Here is a 16503-nt window from a genome sequence, read left to right as displayed (position 1 = left end):
AAACCACATATATATAGTCAAATAATTTTTGATAAAGGGGCCAACAACACACAATGGAGAAAATAAAGCCTCTTCAACAAATGGTGCTGGAAAAACTGGAAAGCCACATGCAAAAGAATGTAACTGGACTACAGTTTGTCCCCCTGTACTAAAATTAACTCAAAATGGATCAAAGATCTAAACATAAGACCTGAAACAATTAAATACATAGAAGAAGACATAGGTACTCAACTCATGGACCTGGGTTTTAAAGAGCATTTTATGAATTTGACTCTAAAGGCAAGTGAAGTGAAGGCAAAAATTAATGAATGGGACTACATCAGACTAAGAAGTTTTTGCTCAGCAAGAGAAACTGATAACAAAATAAACAGAAAGCCAACTAAATGGGAAATGATATTTTCGAACAACAGCTCAGATAAGGGCCTAATATCCAAAATATACAAAGAACTCATAAAACTCAACAACAAACAAACAAACAATCCAATAAAAAAATGGGAAGAGGACATGAACAGACACTTCTCCCAGGAAGAAATACAAATGGCCAACAGATATATGAAAACATGCTCATCTTCTTTAGTTATTAGAGAAATGCAAATCAAAACTGCAATGAGATACCACCTCACACCTGTTAGATTAGCTATTATTAACAAGACAGGTAATAGCAAATGTTGGAGAGGCTGTGGAGAAAAAGGAACCCTCATACACTGTTGGTGGGAATGTAAAGTAGTACAACCATTATGGAAGAAAGTATGGTGGTTCCTCAAAAAACTGAAAATAGAACTACCTTATGACCCAGCAATCCCTCTACTGGGTATATACCCCAAAAACTCAGAAACATTGATACGTAAAGACACATGCAGCCCCATGTTCATTGCAGCATTGTTCACAGTGGCCAGGACATGGAAATAACCAACAAGCCCATCAATAGATGACTGGATAAAGAAGATGTGGCACATATACACTATGAAATACTACTCAGCCATAAGAAATGATGACATCGGATCATTTACAGCAAAATGGTGGGATCTTGATAGCATCATACAAAGTGAAATAAGTAAATCAGAAAAAAACAGGGACTGCATTATTTCATACATAGGTGGGACATAAAAGTGAGACTAAGAGACATTGATAAGAGTGTGGAGGTTATGGGGGAAGGGGGGAGAGGGAGAGGGAAAGGGGGAGTGGGAGGGGCACAAAAAAACTAGATAGAAGGTGACAAAGGACAATCTGACTTTGGTTGATGGGTATGCAACATAATTGAACAACAAGATAACCTGGACATGTCATCTTTGAATATATGTATCCTGATTTATTGATGTCACCCCATTAAAAAAATAAATTTTTTTTTAAAAAAAAAGAAAGAAAGAAAGGCATTTAGTTACAAGTAATGGATTGGATTATGCAGGACAAACAGCAGAAAAGGAAAAAAAAGGTAAAAGCGACAGACTCCTCTCCCAGTTCTTGGAGTCTGCTTCCCCCTTAGGCATCCCGCCCCTCATGTTGACTTAATAGTGTAAATTACTGTGGTTCAAAAAAATTAGTATCTCTTTGCCAGCTGGGTAGTTTGTGCCAAAAATCCCTTATTGTGTAAAAAGTATTTTTCATGTTAAAAATGTATGTATTATTTCAAAGGCCTTTTGTTAATTCCTTTATTTACTGTTTTACAGTCCTGTGATATTGAAATCTTGGTTTAAATATTAGAAATTATTAATAATATCTTTTTATGTAATGTTTAGTTTATTATCATTTTGAAACAATTTTGTTCAGTGCTAAGTAATATAAGAAAAGGAGTTGTATCCTGGAACGCCTGCAAATTTATTTTTATCATGCTCTTTGTTTAAAATTTCTTTTGAATGCTAATGTACTGAGTTATTCAGTAGCAGAGAGACTCTGGAATCCTAAAGGAGACACCAAACCTGTTTCTTCTGCAAGCTTTTACCCTCTTTTATTTGATCCAGCTAATAACACTATTTTTGTCTTTTTCCAAGAGTTTATATAGACAGAAAAGGGCCCTCAAGTCCCTCAGCATGATCTTCTAAACATGGCTTTTAAGGCCTATAATGCCTTGCTTAACAAAAAAGGCAAATAGAGCCCAAAAGAGATCAGGAAAATACCAGTTTTTGGCATATGCCCTTAAGGGCTCCAACGCCCTGAAGGGGCTTCATGAGATTCCATCAAGGCCCTGCTTCAAGAGTGGAAAAGGTCATTGAGCTAAAGCCTGCTAGGTTTTTTGGTCCCCACCAGGGGACATGCCTTTGCTGTGGGAAAAAGGGACACAGGAAGGTAAGCTACCCCCTTGCTCCAAGGAGGGAGGGTTTAGTCTCTTCCAACCCTAATCCAGCTACCTGTGATCTGACCTTGGCCAGCCTGTCGGGACTTGCCACTGAAGGCTAAAGGTGCCCAGGGCCCTTGGCCCCCATCTCATAACACAGTTTATGATCTCTCACAAAACAGTTTACAATCCTAGGGTATTTCTTCCAAGTACCAGGTAAACTGATCTCATTTCTTATGAACACAAGGGCCAGTTACTATGCCTTGCCTGAACATTCTAGTTTTATTTATCCCTCAAATATCTCTACTGTGAGTATTAACAGTCTAATTTTTGTTGCTTCATTTAATGTATAGTGTCTTCTTTATTCCTCTTGTCTCGATGCCCCATGCCTATTTTAGGCTGGGACCTGCTCCTAATTCTAGCTAAAAGCAGTGGTCATTAGGACTTAGACTCTAGCTACAGAATGTAGAATATGACCACAACTCCAGTACCTTGTGAACTTTTCCTGAATATAAGTGACTCCTGCCCTTTAGGACATTTCTCAAATTGAAGTAAAATTGGGTTACATTTATAAGTAATATAAAGCAGTGATGGTGTCAACATAGACTTAGTGAAATTATGTTAACATGTTAAGGACATTTAAGACTGTAAGAACTTTATTTTGAATCCTATTATATTGGTTAAGACTTTGTTTAATAATCTAGTAGGCTTTAATCACTTTATTGTATTAGGACACTTGTTATAGTATTTGTTAACATTAGCTATTTTAATTTTATTGTTAATTATATATTTTTCCAGTCTGCCTCAAATTCGGAACATAGTAATTCAAATGAGTATATGCCACCCCAAACCAGTGGGGTTTGGGGACCCTATTGCCAAAGATCTATTCAAAACCAATTAGAAAAAATTTTGCCAAAAAGAAAGGGATAATTAGAGAAGCCAGACTTAGAATCTATTACAGAAGACATAATATCTGAGTATTTAGTTTGTATCCAAGTGAATACTAAGTGAAATAAAGAAATTATAAAAAGAAACAGGGAGAGAAGAGAATTTTCCCAGGTAAACATTTAGAAATAGACTTTAATAAATAATTAATAAATAAATAAGAGCGTTTCCTTCTAAAATAGGGCACAGTGAAAATTGTTAGGAAATTGCTATGTAGAATTCTTTCCAGGTTTAGCTTGCCCATTCTAGTGTTGGACCTACATTTGTATCCACTGTCCCAAAGCTGGTAAGAAAGGAATCCAATATTAATTAGAAACTAATTTGAAGTTATATTGTGTCCACAGGCTCCAAAAGGTTCAGGGCAAGTAAAATGCATGAATCAAATTGTAAAGAAAACGTAACTACCCTTCCTTAAGTACTTGTAGGGTTTGCAGGTTACTCAGCAAACTGTTCAAAAGACGGTCCAAGGGGCGCTTCTAACATTGCCAGGAGATCCAGTACATCACCCAAGGACTGACTCTCACGTGGACGGGTCCACACACCATAATCCTGATAACTCCCACTGCTGCCAAGGTAGAAAGATAGCGTGCCTTACTCCAATCACAAACCGGAAGCTGGTTGGTCTATGTATGGCAAATGTATGAAGAAACTCACTAAGGACTCCCTTTTCAATCAGACCTTAAGAAAAAGGGAAACTAGGGTAAAATGAAAACCAGTTTAATTGTCACTAAAAGTTAAAGGCCTTAAAATTAAGAGTTCTGACTAAAAGTAAATTGTTTTAAAAGCCAATTAGTTTTATATAAATTGCAAAAGGTTTGTACAGTTTATAGAAAATTAATCAGTAATATTTGTTTCTTTAGTGAACTGCATTGTTATTAATGCTGTCTGTTAAATATCTATTACATATTATAAGTTAATATTTCTACACAATAGCCTCATGCTCTTCAGTAAATTAAGTCAAGGATTTGACTTAGGAAATAAAACTAGTGGGGATTGTAGTAAGGTACCAAAAAGCTGAAAATTAATATTGATATTCTAAAAGGAAAGGTCAGGCTTTCCTGTCCTGTCCTTCCTTTGGGGAGAGGAGGGAGAAGAGTGTAGAAGTTTCTAGCTTGCAAGAACAATGGGTCATTTAGTTTTAAATTTAAAATAAAGGTTAACCGAGAAAGTTCTTCTTTTTCAATGGGAGATAGAGTTTACATATCACCTTACATTGATTGTAGTTCCTCCCCCTTCCTGGAATCTTGAGAGTAAAATACCTCTAGGCTAGTGAGGGAAGATGAACCCTGAAAGATTTGTAAACATCTTTGATTGTGTTACTTTGAAAGTCTTAATATTTCTGTGTATCCCCTCCAGGCGTCCCCAAACTACAGCCGTGGGCCTCAATGCGGCCCCCTGAGGCCATTTATCCAGCCCCCACTGCACTTCTGGAAGGGGCACCTCTTTCATTGGTGGTCAGTGAGAGGACCACTGTATTTGGCAGCCCTCCAATGGTCTGAGGGACAGTGAACTGGCCCCCTGTGTAAAAAGTTTGGAGACCCCTGCCAAATGTTGGCAGCTTGTGCCATGATGTCATGCTCTCCTCCACCTGTGTGTGATCAAGTGATCAAGGGTGTATAAGGAGCCCCTGAACTGTTTTTGGGCTTGCACAGGATTTGGGTCTGCTGCCCTGTGTCAGCTATATGTGGCCAGCATATTTAGTAAATCTCCTCCTTTAATAAAACTCTTCAAAATTCACCTGGACTTGGTGTGTTTAAGTAAACCCAATGGAATGAGGTATGATGCCTTTCAGTATCTGGGTATGGTACTTTATAACATGGCCACCACCATCGTGGCCATGCAGGTTCTCATTGGATTCAGGCACACAGTAAGGATACAATGGAGCCAAAAAAATAGTGGGTGATTCCATTTATTAAAGTTTTATATTGGCAGGCAGGGAAGACCTCTTCCCTCCCATTCAGAGCTCCCAAAGCCTTGATGCATTCTTCGGTTCCACCACCCAGAAAATCTTCTCCAGTTCCTCCTGGAATTATAGGCCCCCACCAGCCTCAGTGGAGCTCCCAAAGCCCCTCAGCTCTGTTTCCATCTCTGCACTCCTTCTCTTCCTGCAAAACCCAGACTGAGGGAAGAAAATCCTTTCTCTGGCAAACAGTAGCAATACAATGGCTCATCCCAAACAGGAAGATAATCCACAGTTTGCAATCTGCCACCCTGAGAGCAAGCACCACAGCCTTTCACATACTACATACACATGGCACTGCCCAGGCCAATGCAAAATATAAGTGAGAAAACGTAAAAATCACATTTTACAAACTTATTTTCCCAACAGGAGCCCTGAGTGCAAAGAGAGAGAGAATACAGAGGGGCTTGGGAGCCCTGCTGTGACAGGTGGGGGTCTATGAGTCCAGCTGGAATGGTAGGCTGAGTCCGAAGTACTAAGGGGCTTGGGAGCCCTGAGGAAAAGGAAGCAGTCTTCCCTGCCTGTTGGCTCATCCACCTTTACCAGACTTGAATAAAGAAATGGCCCACAGATCCTCCAGCTCCGCTGTTCCTTTACCATCTGCCTGAATTCAATCCAAATCTGCATAGCCATGGTGACAGCCACTGACCTTACACTTCCTTTCTCTGAAGAAATTTCTGTTCCCATAAAATTTGAGGACGCACTTTACAGCCTAAAATCTAAGCCATCCTATGAAGAGAGATGTTTTTTAAGGAACACATCAGCAGTTTGTTGTTTGCCTCTTGCATGCTCACCCTTCATGTGTTTAGGATGACCATTTTCCAAGAATAGAAAATTTTTTCTAAATGAGAAATACTCTTCAAAATTGCTTTATTGCTATGTTGGTTTTGCTTTGTAATTATGGTTGAGTTATTGCATAAAATTTACTGCTATGATAGTCTCATAATGGCAAACAGTCCAACCAATTTGTTATTCACTGAAGAAGATGGCAAATGGGCCATGGGAGCTAAAGCTCCTTTTGCTGATGACATTGGTTAGGTTTTCCAGAAGATTTTGGTTGGGTTTTCCATAGGAACTGGCTTACAGGCAAAGCTCAGTTTGAGGTGTTCTGGAGATAACCTGAGAAAATGCCTTTTCATCTTAAATAATGAACAGAACTCTGTGTTGAAAGGAAACCATTTGTGTTGGACTGGAGTGGTGAAGGAGGAAAAAATAAAAATAATAAAAACATCAAAACAAAAGTAGGCATGGTGCCTGGAAATTATTTTCACACATGTGCTTGCATGTACACACACACGTACATATGTATACGCATATATGTATATATACACATATACATACATACATATGTATACACATATACATACATATTGTATGTGTATATGTATATGTATGTATATATGTATATGTATAAAATTTTAAAACTGTAAACTTGAAAATACAGAGCCCCTATACTTTGAAAACAGGAGTCAACTGGTGTGATTTTGCCTCATAAGGTAGTAGTATAGAAAGCATGGATCCACTGCTCTTTACTTTGAATCAAATTATTAAATATTAACATATTAAGAATTCTAAAATTCTCATTAGTTTATTAAGAAGTTTATTCTTTAAAAAAGAATAATTTTGCCTGCATATCTATATTCTACTATAGGCTCTCACTTTCCTTCCGTCCTTATTGAAAGCAAGTGAAATAATGGGTTTAATAACATTTTCAGCTTATGTTATTTAATTAACATTATATAAAAATTAATTCACTTCCACCCTCCAAGTTTCTTATACTTCAACCTCTGAAATTCAAGACCATAGCTAGTAAGTGCAGTAATAATTGAACATGTGACACTGAGCCAAATATCACTGTGTCTAAAATAAGTAATAAAGATGTCATCTACACCCTCTCTAAAACTAGAATTTTGTCTATTATCATATATTTAGCACTTTCATTCAGTTCACAAACAGTATCTCCTTCATGAAGAAAGAATGAAAAAACATAGGTCAGACATAAATATAGTACTTCTGTTAAGTAATGAATGAAATAATATGTAGACCAAAACTCCTTCAGAAATAAAACATGATCAAATATAGTATTAAGATAATACCAACTATCAACGAAGGAATACCATAAAACTGGTACCAGAACAGAATTCACTTTTGTCCTTTCTTTTCACATCATTTGGGTGAGTTTGGGTAAATTGTTAAACCCTGTGAGCCTCAGTGGCCACTTGTATGAAATGAGAGTGATACTACATATTAGTCAGGATTGTGCCCAAGAGTAAATCACATCAAGGATAGGAAATCGCTAAATTTACAGATCAGTAGTTCTCAAAGTGAGGTCCTATACCAGCAATTTCAGCAACAGCTGAAATGCAGATTCTCAGTCCCCACCCCAGATTTCTTCAATCAATAACTCTGGGGGTGAAGCCCAGAAATCTGTGTTTGAAAAGGCCCTCCAGGTGTAAGAATCACTGCTTTTTAATAAATATGATTCTTGTTATTTTTATCATCATGAATTCATATGTAAAACATCCATATATATATATATCCTCATATCTTAATTATAGAAACATTTAATATGTGTAGATTTATACCATTTTATAAATGTGAGAACTAAAACATTCAAGTGATTTATCCAACTTTTTACAACTTTAAAAACAAATCATATTATAAAATTTTACCCACACATACATAATTTTCTCATTGACTTTGTAAATTTGGAGATTTGGGCTTATAAAAAACAAATTTGCTTAATGTACTGGGTTAAAAAACTTTTGGCTGGTGTCATAGCCTGTGGGGCACTATAATTCCTCAACTCACAAAGATCATCTGGAAAATAGAAATCTATCTAGTTGACATTTTGTTTTGCTGAAGTTTCCAAATTCTAGATCCCTTCCTCTTTTTACAAACAGTTCCAATTTCCTTAAATCATTGAGATTTTTTGTTGTTGTTCTCAGTAATCTCAGTGTTTCACTTTTTTTTCCCCAAATTGAGAGAAGGGGAGATAGAGACAGACTCCCACATGTGCCCTGACCAGAATCTACCCAGAAACCCTGTCTGGGGCTGATGTTCTGCCCATCTGGGGCCATGCTTGCAACAGAGCTACTTTTAGTGCTTGAGGCAGAGGCTCCATGGAGCCATCCTCAGAACCTGGGTGATGTGCTTGAACCAATCAAGTCATGGCTTCAGGAGGGGAAGAGAGAGAGAGTAGGGGGAGGGGTGGAGAAGCAGATGGTCACTTCTCCTGCGTGCCTGACTGGGAGTTGAACCTGAGACATCTACATGTCGGGCCAACACTCTACTAGTGAGCTAAACAGTCAGGGCCTGTGTTTCACTTTTTAACCTCTATTTGAATGTCCTATAGAAAGAGAATGGAGAACCATACTAATGGCATCATCTTTTAATTCAGTCTGAACATTACTGAAAAGAAAGCTTCAGGGGAAATAACAAATTTGCTTCTCAATGTTGTAAGTTTATCAAACTAAGTCTTCACACAACAAAGATTTATTCTTTGATTATAGAATAGGTAAGTATGTCCACATAATGACCTTTTCCATCTACTTTTTCTCACTCTTTTTCAACCAGTATGTAAATTAAAGGATTCCTTTTAACTTAATTTAGCAATTTGAACATTGACTTGAAAAATCTGAGTTGAAAATACAGGAATTGAAATTACTTAGAGTTGAATTCTGTCTTCATAGTCAGGAAAGGAGCAGGAAGGACATTAATAGCAAAGGAGAAAGTCAGAATCCACACTCATTTCTCAAGTTGATGCTTTATTTTTTAATGTCATAACAAATCTCTACATATGCAAGTTAAGAAGGTGAGAAAATTGGAGGTGAATTCTGAATCACTATATTATATCAGGGACATTGATATAATATAGCACTATGGACATTTTGAGGCAGATAATTATTTGTTGCAGCAGTTATTCAGTACATTGTGGGGTGTTTAGAAGTACTCTTGGTCTAGATGCCTCTAGCAATCCCCTCAGTCTTCAGACATTATTAACAAATATCCCTTTGAGAAATTAAATTGCCCACAATTGAGAATATACTTTATTATATTAAGTGATTATTTGTGCTCCTAGAAAATTAAGGTGAAAAAGTTAAAGAAAGTTTCCAAAAAGGTAACAGGAAATGTATCACACAGTGTTGCTTTTATTCTATATAATGCAAATTATATAAAATGCATAAGGAATAATCTGTTGAATATAAATCTGTCATTTATTTCAAAGGACTAGTTGCAATCCAAGTGGCTGGAAAATGTGTTTTTAGTATCTCTTCTATAATCAGTACGTCAGAAGTACAGCTGAAGAGTATATTAACTATATTGTTTTATTTTCTGTGTTCTGATGCTTTGATATATAGGCCCTTGCTGACTCTAGAGGGACTATCTCTCCCAGGATTAGACTATCCCTAGAGATAGGAAACACATTGCCCATGAGTGTGCTTTCGAATACAAGCCAATCTAGAGCTTACTCGTAAGTCACCTCCTTTACGGGTTCTCACCCTCTGGACCACTATTCATCTTGCCAAATCACCAGAGCCAGGTACAAGACCATAGAGAGGGCCCCTATACTCCAGATCCTGTTGAAATTATTCAAACTAGCCAATCTTAAGCCTGCTAACCCTGGCTTGCTCATTTTTTCCAGAGAAACCACAATAAAGTTTCTCTCTCTCTTTCTACCTTATAATTAACCCCAATACTTCCTTATGTGGCCCCCAATGGAATGGCCTGCTTCCTTTTCTTGGGAATAGTATAATTAACTACCATTTCAATAGGAATCATCTCCTGATCTGTTGGTCTTACTACACCTCTAATTTTCTGTTACTGTAATCTCTTTTGAAACAAGAAGCATAAATCACAAGATGGTACCAATCACTGGTTCTGACAAGTCCAAAGGAACAAAACAAATCTGATACCTAAAGAGAAATGATACTTTAAAAAAAGTTTATTCCTGCTTGACCAGGACATGGTGCAGTGGATAAAGAATTGACTTGGAATACTAAAACCCCAGGTTCAAAACCCAAGGTTGCTGACTTGAATGTGGGCTCATCTGGCATGAGCTCAGCAGCTTGAGTTATGGGGTCATCGGCTTGACTGTGGGATCATAGATACTGACTTGAACCCAAAGGTTGTTGGCTTGAAGCCCAAAGTTGCTGGCTTGAACCCAAGGTCATTGGCATGAGCAAGAGGTCACTGGGTTAGCTGAATCCTCCACCCCCCACAAAGCATGTATGAGAAAGCAATCAGTGAACAGCTAGAGTACTGCCAACAGTCTGACCAGTTGGTGGCACAGTGGATAGACCGTCAGCCTGGAATGCTGAGTACCTAGGTTAGAAACCCCGAGGTCTCCGGCTTGAGCACAGGTTCACCAGCTTGAGTGTGAGGTCACTGGCTTGAGCATGGAATCATAGACATGACATTATGGTCACTATCTTGAGCCCCAGGTGTCCAGCTTGAGCAAGGGGTCACTCGTTCTGCTGTATTCCCTCAGTCAAGGCACAGATGAGGAAGCAATCAATGAACAACTAAGGTGCTGCAATGAAGAACTGATGTTTCTCATCTCTTTCCCTTCTTGTCTGTCTGTCCCTGTCTCTCTTTCACTCTCTCTCTCTCAAAAAAAGTGCCACAACAACAACAAGTTGATGCTTCTCATCTCCCTTTCTTCCTGTCTATCCCTGTCTGTCTCTCTCTCTCTCACTAATATATATATATATATATATATATATACACACACACACTATATTTCTTTCTGTTCTTTCCATGTTTGAATTGATTCTTAAACTTTTGATTTTAGCCTCCTTAATTTCAAGTATTGTATTTTACCAGCTGAGTTTCAAGTGTGTTTCTGGGAAGAGAATATTAATGTGGATATAAGAAATTAAATGGGCTTTGGGGAAAAACAAATCTAGCTTGGAATTTATAGTTTATATAGTATGACTTTGGGTCTTCTGTTTGTTTACTTAATAAAATTTAGCCTCTTAGATACCAGACACTGTATTGGTCTTTTATGATGTAGAGCAGGGGTCCCCAAACTACGGCCTGCGGGCCACATGCGGCCCCCTGAGGCCATTTATCCGGCCCCCGCCGCACTTCTGGAAGGGGCACCTCTTTCATTGGTGGTGAGTGAGAGGAGCATAGTTGCTATTGAAATACTGGTCAGTTTGTTGATTTAAATTTACTTGTTCTTTATTTTAAATATTGTATTTGTTCCCATTTATTTTTAACTTTAAAATAAGATATGTGCAGTGTGCATAGGGATTTGTTCATAGTTTTTTTTATAGTCTGGCCCTCCAACGGTCTGAGGGACTGTGAACTGGCCCCCTGTGTAAAAAGTTTGGGGACCACTGATGTAGAGGATAGTGTCATGGAGACAAAAGTAAATATGCAAATGAATAAATAAGTGAGAAGTTTAAATGAAGGACAGGGAAAAATATGAAATGAAGGACAGAATCAAGTGGGATAGAGATATGAGTGAGATGTGCTTTAGATATGGTGGTCAAGTAGACATTTTGAAGTCACTGGATGACCACTTGACTCCAGAGAAATTCCTTTTTTTTTCTAAGTTTCAATGTAAATATCTGCAAAAATACACATATAGAATTGTTATTATCACACAATAATGGTTAAGAGCTTAGCACACAATAATGGTTAAGTACTTAGCACACAATAAAGTATTAGCTATTATGATAGCAGTATTAAAGTTTCTGTCACATATCAATCTCAATGTGGAATTTGGACTTTATCACTCTCAACAACTCCTTTCATAGATTTCATTAAGTACCAATCTGAAGAACTTCTCTCTGAACTAAATCAAGAATTCTATTTTCAATTCTGTCTTTGGCAAGACATTTCTCACGAGTGTGCTACATGCCACAGTTACAGTCAGTGCACATCAGCTGTTGTTTAGCAACACGTACCTTGAGGATGGGAAGTAGTGTTTATAGTGCATTTTTTAAACAGTGTTGTAAAAAATAATGGTTGAATTAACAAGAACCACTGATGGTTAAATTTTCAGTTATTATTTCTTTAAGACCTATCTCCATCCCTTTGCAAATTTCTCTCTTTCTTTCTTATTTTTTACACTGCTAGATCATGTAGGGGAAAATATTTTCTCTCCTTAAATAGCTTAAATAATTCTCATATCTTGACTTTAAAAAGAATTTTAGTAACAAAATACATATGTGATGAGGATACAGATATCTGTACTTCCAACTAAGGTGCAGTGTAAGCAAAACAAGAAAAATAAACTTAAACAGTATAGAATTTACTAATAGTACAGGGTCAGAACAATTTAGTCCTGACCAGGTGGCGGCGCAGTGGATAGAGCATCGGACTGGGATATGAAGGACCCAGGTTCGAAACTCTGAGGTCACCAGCTTAAGCATGGGTTTATCTGGCTCCAGTGGGGCTCACCAGTTTAAGCACGGGGTCTCTGGCTTGAGCATGTGATCACAGACATGACCCCATGGTCGTTGGCTTGAGTCCAAGGTCATTAGCTTGAAGCCCAAGATCACTGGATTGAGCAAGGGATAACTTGCTCTGCTGTAGACTCCCCTGCCCAGGTCAGGGCACATGTAAGAAAGCAGTCAGTGAACAACTAAGGAGACTAAGGAGCTGTAATGAAGAACTGGTGCTTCTCATCTTTCTCCTTTCCTGCCTGTCTGTCCCTATCTGTCCCTCCCTCTGTCTCTCTCTCTCTCTCTGTCACTAAAAAGAAGACACAATTTAATTTTTAATCTCATTCTTATGAAAGGAAGAAGAGAAATCTACTATGTCACCATTCATTACATCTATACATAGAATGAGAAGCATTCTTGAAAAACCCTAATTTTAAAAATAATTTAGATATTAATGACATTGAACACATACAACTTAATATGTGCCAAGAACTCTTTGAAGTGTTTTATATTAATTGGCCATGAAGTGCCTATTTTTATTATCTTTATTTTTAACTGAGAAAATAAACACAGAGTTGTAACTGATTGACTCAAGTCCACACAGCTAGAAAAGTATAATTCAAACCCAGGCAATTTGGCTTCTGGGTCCATAGATTTAGCCCTGTACTACTTTATCTCTAAAAGAAAATTACCTGAAAAGAAAAAAAGAGAAAAGAAAAAGAAAATGATCTCAATGTCAATTTCAAGTCTCAGAATTATAGAAATCACAAGACTTCTATAACTGGTAACAATATTTAGATTTTTGGTCTAAACAAACTAAAAAAAAACTGGTGTCAATTTATTACTTTCATGAACAATAAAGCAGTTACTTAAAAATAAATGCTTCTAGTCCTTCAAAAAGACCTTCATATGTTGCTTAGTCCTGCTCTTTTCTTTTTGTCTTGATATGATACATGTAAATAAATTGCATCATAGCACCGTAAATGAATTGGCTTGGGATTGTTTGAAGGTGGGTGTTATTAAAATATCATGGAGCTATTTTAGTGTTTGTGTTAGCTGCTTGTTGTTGGGATCGCCGGGTTGGGGAGGGAAAAAAAGATGTGAGGTCAAGAGAAATGCAACAGAGGAGAAATTTAACATTTACCAGTGAAGTACAAAACCAGACATTTCCTTCAAGAGACTTAAAAAGGAGAAAAAGCTATGCATGGCAAAGATACTATGAGGAAAGAAATACAGAGAAGAAGTTCAGAGGAGTAACAGAAACTGAGCTATTATTTAAAAATATGTAGAAAATAAATTTGCTTTTTATTCCAAAATTTGTTATGTTTAATCATATACAGCCTTAAAGTACTATCGATCTACATAAAAGATTATGAAATATTTGGTTTTCTCTGCTGCTGACCTCCACCCAGTCATTATGTTTTATGAATCTTTGGTATAGAAAGTAGGATTGGAATGACAGTACATCGTTTTAACAAATCCTTTTCAGCATTCCTGGGAAAAGCTGATATACTGGCATGCTTTGTTAAAATGATAAATTTTTTAAATAAGTATTTTAGGAACAGGAATAAAAACTAGTGCATTTGAAAAAATATTTCTGCATAAACCAGCTAATTTTTATGGTATGTAAATATAATGAAAAAGAAACATTTCTGCTGAAAATGAAGCCATGCCAGTAACTTTGGAAAAATTACCTTTGAGAAAGTTAACATCCAAATGTTTTGAAGAAATTGCAAGGTTGAAGGAAACTATAGTGAAAGTTCCAATTCAGTCAGAAGTAGAAGAGGGAAAAAATGAAGCATGAGAGAGAGGAAATAGCAGCATTTTCTTCCAAGCTTATGGCCAAAGCTAACTTGGCTCCAAAGATCACTCAGGCATGTGACCTGTGGCCTGTGGCCTGTGGCCTACCTATATACCACTTATACTTTTCCAGGGTGAACAAAACGGTTTCAATGCTAATGTCTGGTTTCCTAAAATTAATTCCAAACTGATTTTAAAGGTATCTATACCTACTCTTTTCTTTTTTTATTGTTGTAGAAGTCTTACATGTTTATCACAAAATGCTTATAAAGAATGAAGAAAATATAAAAACGTAGACAAACATTACCCAGAATCTTCCCTCACCAGACATAGCTAAAATGAATAATTTCCTTCCAATAATTGTCAATGCCTTGATTCTTCCACAACTGAGATCACACAAAATGAAAACTGTGAAATGGTTTTCCTACACCAATTTTCATCTTCTTTTGTTGATCATTTCAATGAGTAAAAAATGCCTATACATTCACTCCATGACTTCATCATTCTTAAAGTCTTTCACTGATGAGTCACTGTATGTTTTTAAGAGTGTGTTTTACTATATTTTTTGAGCTTATGAATATCTGACAATGTTTTTCTGTTTTTTTCACACATGAATTACTTTGTAAAGATTGTTCCATGATTCTCTGATATTTAGTTGTAGTGGTGAATTTTGATGTCAGCTTAAGTTTTATACCAAAATGCTTACAGGGGTGTGTGTGTGTGTGTGTGTGTGTGTGTGTGTGTGTGTGTCTTTGCAGATTCAAAATGTTACAAGAATAGAATAAGATCTTTTTTTTCTCCCTAGAAATTAAGCCTTTTCAATTTGCATCTTTAGATCTTTTTACACTTAAAAAATGTTTGCCTCAAGTATATCTTTCATTATATTCTGTCTCAATCATAATTTCTTCCTTAGAAGTACATATAATTCTCAAGCTGGATCTCCACTGTGTGTCCTCTGCATCTGTCATGTCTCAATATTTTATCTTTGTGTTTGTGTTTGTGGTAATAGTTCCAAGGAGTCCTCCACATTACTGAATCAAGATTTTAACATCAATTCTATTCTTTATTGTCTCCAATGCAAGTTTTAATATATATAAGTTAATTCCACTCTTGCTTTTTGTTTTTAGTTTTCCATATCTCTATTTTATGTCTCAAATCTCACCATACTATGGTGAATATGTAGATGAATTCTGAAACCAGACTTCACATATATTAATCTCAGTTCTACCGCTTTCTCGTGTTATAACAAAAAAAGATTTTTATTTTTCTAAACCTCTTTGAAAAGAGGATAAAACAGACATATCTAGGATTATCCTTTCTTCCTCTTTCCCTACTCCCTGATTCTATACTATAATCAGGCTGATGGGAGGAGTCACCAACTCATAAAAATGCCTTTGACAAAAAGGAAAAGAGGCTATTTATAGTACTTCCCTAACAAATTTTTAGTAAGGAATAAAGTAAATAATCTATGGAAAGTGTTTAATCCAGAGGTTGGAAAATAATAGGCAGTTAGCAAGTATGAGCTCCCACTTTTGCTATCATCATTATCATCATCTGATGGAGTCTTTATTTCAAAAGAATCTCTCTTTAAGGTTTTCTCCTATGGCCGCTCCAGAGCACACACATCACAACAGAGTGGTTCTACAATGTTTTCATTCCTGTTCTTATTCTTGTTTCAAGTCTATTTTAGTTGCAAAATCGAAAAAGTCTGACTAATCCTGAATTGTCTCTTCCTCTCCATCTCAGTTCACAAGGTTCTGAGTAAAATGAAAATCCCTCGGATTTGTTCCATAGCTCAATTTATTCTGGACAAAGCATGTTCCTGTGGTTATGTGAATACAAAAGTCTGAGTCAATCATAATTACACCCTTCTACTCAAATACATTCAATAGAGTCATAAGCCATATAAGTAATTTTTTTAATTTGTCCTAATTTTTATCAGAGAGTAAATAAAATATATATTTATATATATAATGTGCTATTTTATTTCATTCAACTAGTACTGAATACTCACTATGTGTCAAGCTGTGCTCCCCACTATGAGGTAGCTCCCTGTTTTCACTTGCTATCATTCATGTTTTCAGGGATATCTCTTTTTGTTTTCAACCTTTCCTGGAATATAAATTTCC

This window comes from Saccopteryx bilineata, chromosome 1 (genome assembly GCF_036850765.1).
Source record: "Saccopteryx bilineata isolate mSacBil1 chromosome 1, mSacBil1_pri_phased_curated, whole genome shotgun sequence".
Lineage (NCBI taxonomy): Eukaryota > Metazoa > Chordata > Mammalia > Chiroptera > Emballonuridae > Saccopteryx > Saccopteryx bilineata.
This window is presented reverse-complemented; position numbering follows the sequence as displayed.